Below are 4,660 nucleotides of genomic sequence, written 5' to 3'. Positions count from 1 at the left end.
ACAAAGAAATATGACCACATTACTCCTATTTTAGCTTCATTACACTGGCTCCCAGTATGTTTTAGAATTGACTTTAAAATTCTATTGATCACTTTTAAAGCTCTTCATGGCCTCTCGCCTTGTTATATTTCTGACCTTTTAGTCCCATACGCACCAGCACGTACCTTGAGATCCTCGGGCAGGGGTCTGTTGTCTGTTCCAGAGTCTCAACTGAAAACTAAAGGGGACAGAGCATTTGCTGTCAGGGCCCCGAGGCTCTGGAACAGCCTGCCCGAGGAAATCAGGTCGGCTGAGTCAGTGAACTCTTTTAAGTCCCTTCTTAAAACATACTTTTATAGGAGAGCCTTTCCCGATCTTATTTGACTTTATTTTATCCCTTTTATTTGATTGTATTTTACTAATTTTATATTAATCTGTATTTTAGTCTTTTCAATGTTTTCATGCTCTTATCTTGTTTTTTTGTATTATTCTTTACACTTGTTAAAGCACTTTGTAACTTGTTTTTGAAAAGTGCTCTACAAATAATAAATTATTATTATTATTATTACTTGTTTTTAATAAACTTATGAGAATTAATACAAAATTATGAATTTTAATATTCAGAGAATATTATTCATAAAGCTCTCGTTTTGCGGGGTACCACCGGAGGTTTAATTCACCCAGAGTCTCCGGACCTCTGGGTAGTGTTTTAATAATTATACAATTATTCACTAGTGATCAGTTAGTCAATAATCGCTCAATTATCTTAAATCAGTCAGTCTCATATCGAAGGGATAAATTCTCATGGCAGGGACTTGGAGGTAGGCAATACACACACACAATTACTGTGATTAAGGTGAAATTTATTAACTAACTGAGGTGACATAAAAATGCGGTTCAATATACATCAAAGAAATAAACAATGGCTAAACAATGAGGATGTGGAGTTCTATTGTGGGGAGAATTTGATTCACATGGGCAGCTAATGAGCTAATGAAAGCAGTTAGATGATACTGACTCGGTTAAATTTGTCTAGGAGTTTTAAGGACTAAAGATAATGGACTAACAGACTATTGGACATCACTGATCACAGAATGCCTTGGTTTGCCTTACTGTGGGTCGGTGGCCTGCCTTGGCCTGTTGCTCGGGTCCCCATGCTAGTGGCCCGATTCCTGGCTTTCTGCTAGGGAATTTTCCAGGAGTTCTCCGTGTCTGAAGGAAGAAAAACACTCCAGTGTTGACCGTCCTCGGTCTGGCAATTAGGCTGTTCTTTTTGGATGTTCTCTGTTACTGCTGGCGGGCTCACGTGGCTGGGTCCGGCGTCGGTGGGATCAGTGTAAGTTAGCTCGACAAATAAAGCTTTAAAAGAACAGGGCAAACTGGGCGCGTGCCGAAGTGCAGTTGAGGAGAGCAAGAGAAGAGAGCGCAAAACAGCATGTGTCGCTGTTTTTGTTTGTTGGGGTGTGGTTCCCAGAGGGGCAGTCCTTTGTTCCCCTGAGGTCTTTTCTTAAAGTTTTTAATATGTCTATTCAAAAATCTATTATCTAGCAAACCCCTCAACAGCGTGTATTGTAATCATATATCTTCCTACAATCAAACCTTAATTGTCAAACGGGTATACCGTTCTTAGTTTTAAGCATTTGATAAAAGGAAAACAATTGTCAGTAGTTCAACCTTAAGGTTAGCATTTCCTAGGAATCACATCAGATGAGAGGAACTTAACTAGCTTTCTGGATAATATTGGCTGTTACACGTTCTTACTGAGGGAATATAAGCAAGATACACGAATGGCATCAGATTATGAACAGGTAAATACAGAGTGAAATTTATACATTAAACGGCATTTCAGAACGATGGCATGTAATACTTGTTTTGGCCACTTGGGGAAGCTCTGGTTCCATGAGGATAGCTTTGATTAATCCTAAAACAACCCTTTGCTCAGGATCTGGGGAATTTAGTGATTTAACATTAAATTCAAGCTGGAAATTTAATCGAGTATAGGATGACATTTCTTTATCATATCCTTTCTAAAGGAAGTGTCATAAAGTGTTGGGAACAAAGCATTGGTTACAACATAAAATGAGGCAATGTCAGGTGACCTTGCTGAAAATTAAAACACTGCAAAATAAACTTATTTAGATTCTTTTCAACGGTAATGGTAACATAACTACTCGAATGGAGTGGAGAGACCTAGTCAAGTAACTTAAAGATTATTTAATTAAATAAGGTAATGTTTTGAGTTTTGAGGAGACAGTACTCTTTGTTTACACAAAGAGTTCAGGGCTGTCCTCTGGAGTCCTGGAGTTTCTCACATCTGGGCGTGAAGAGGAGAATATCCTTTGATGTGAGGTAATTAACAAAGAAGGAGGTCAGTTGCCATGGTTACGTGTGTGTGGGGGGCAGTTTAGGGTTTCCTGCCCTCTTTCCAAAAGATTTCTGATAGGCTGTTTGTAATCTCTGGTTAGTGTTTCTTTGTCATTTTAACAGTCAGGCACCGAGCCTTATCTGGCTGCGGCACCAGATGTGGCAAGTTTTATGATTGAACTGCCCAGAAACAGCACTTAGGGAAAGCAAACCTTTCACCTCTTCCTTTGGGGTCTCTTCAGCCGTCTGTTGAGAATTGAGAATCTCACCTCAACTGGGGAGGTAATTGGGCGGTGGAAGGAACACTCCTAAATCCGACTGACACACCCTCTCTAGTAGAGGCAGAGCTGGAGGATGATTTTCGTAAATTTCCCTGGTGGAAGTCACTGAGGTAGTCAAACAACTCCACAGTGGCAAAGCCCAAGGGATTGATGAGATCTGCCCAGAAATGCTAAAAGCTTTGTTTGTGGAGGGTCTGGCTTGGATGACACGTCTCTTTAACATTGCATGGAAGTCGGGTACAGTGCCCAAGGAGTGGCAGACCGGGGTGGTGGTTCCCCTGTTCAAAAAGGGAGACCAGAGAGTGTGTGCCATTACAGGGGTTCATTACACTTCTCAGCCTCCCCGGTAAAGTCTACTCCAAGGTGCTGGAATGGAGGGTTTGGCCGATAGTCGAACCTCAGATCGAAGAGGAACAATGCGGTTTTCTCTTTACTCTCACAAGGATCCTGGAGTGCGTGAGTATGCCCATCCAGTCTACATGTGCTTTGTAGATCTGGAGAAGACGTATGACCGGGTCCCCCAGGAGACACTGTGTGACGTGCTGCGGGAGTATAGGGTGAGGGGACCCTTCTCAGGGCTATCCAATCCCTGTACATCTAAAGCGAGAGCTGTGTCCAAGTACTCTGCAGTTTCCAGGTGAGGGTTGGCCTTTGCCAGGGCTGCGCTTTGTCACCAATCCTGTTTGTGATATTCATGGACAGGATATCAAGGTGTAGTCGTGGTGAGGAGGGGTTTCGGATCGGTGGGCTTGGGATCTCGTCACTGCTTTTTGCAGATGATGTGGTCCTGATGGCATCATCGGTCCATGACCTTCAGCTCTCACTGGATCGGTTCGCAGCAGTGAGAGTCAGAGTGTGAAGCGGCTGGGATGAGGATTAGCACCTCTAAATCTGTGGCCATCGTTCTCAGCAGGAAACTGGTGGAGTGCCAAGTCCAGGTAGGGAATGAGTCCTTACCCCAAGTGAAGGATTTCAAGTACCTCAGGGTCTTGTTCACGAGTGAGGGGAGATTGGAGCAGGAGATTGGCTGGACAATCGGAGCAGTGGGGGCGGTATTGCACTTACTTTACCGCACTGTTGTGACGAACAGAGAGCTGAGCCGTAAGGCAAAGCTCTCGATCTACTGGTCAATTTTCGTTCCTAACATCACCTATGGTCATGAAGTCTGGGTCATGACCAAAAGAAGTGTGGAGGGTGGCTGGTGTCTCCCTTAGAGATAGGGTGAGAAGCTCGGCCATCCAAGAGGAGCTCAGAGTAGAGCCGCTGCTCCTTTGCGTTGAAAGGAGCCAATTGAGGCCTCCCTCGGGAGGTGTTACAGGCATGTCCAGCTGGGAGGAGGCCTCGGGGAAGACCCAGGACTAGGTGGAGAGATTATATCTCCACACTGGCCTGGGAACACCTTGGGATCCCCCAGTCAGAGCTGGTTAATGTGGCTCGGGAAAGAGAAGTTTGGGGTCCCCTGCTGGAGCTGCTGCCCCTGCGACCCGACCCCAGATAAGCAGATGAAGATGGATGGATGAATCAAAGCCAACATGAGCAAGAGGAAAGTACTGTAGATATTTGCTAAAAAAAAAGTTTAAACTTAAAACTTGATGTGATAAGAATTAGGAATGGGACATGATAATCCAGACTGTATTTTATAATAGTGTCTTTGGTTCTGGTTCAGCATTGTGTGGGTCTGTGTTTGAGCGGTCATGATGGTCTGCTGTTGCGTCTGACTTTCTGGCAGTTTTGCTGTAGAAAAGTGACCTATGACAAAAGTTGTCGTGTGGTATGGGGGCACCATGAACTGGTGTAGAATTTAATTTGTCATCATCTACAGACTGCACACATTAGTTAAATAAGCAAGGATATTGTAAGATTTTAGTTTACTGAAGCCCGCGCTTGCGCTGCGCTGGTTTCTTTATGATCTACAAAAAAAGTTGACCTCCTCGGTTGTCACCTTATTCTTCGCACCCTGCCCACTATAATTGGCGATTTAATCCAAGTCTTCTTAATGACAAAATATTTCTGGAAAAATGCTCAATCTTGATAAA

Source organism: Micropterus dolomieu, linkage group LG10 (assembly GCF_021292245.1).
Source record: "Micropterus dolomieu isolate WLL.071019.BEF.003 ecotype Adirondacks linkage group LG10, ASM2129224v1, whole genome shotgun sequence".
NCBI classification, from domain to species: Eukaryota; Metazoa; Chordata; class Actinopteri; order Centrarchiformes; family Centrarchidae; genus Micropterus; species Micropterus dolomieu.
The sequence above is the reverse complement of the archived record's forward strand: the minus strand, read 5'-3'. Positions refer to the sequence as shown.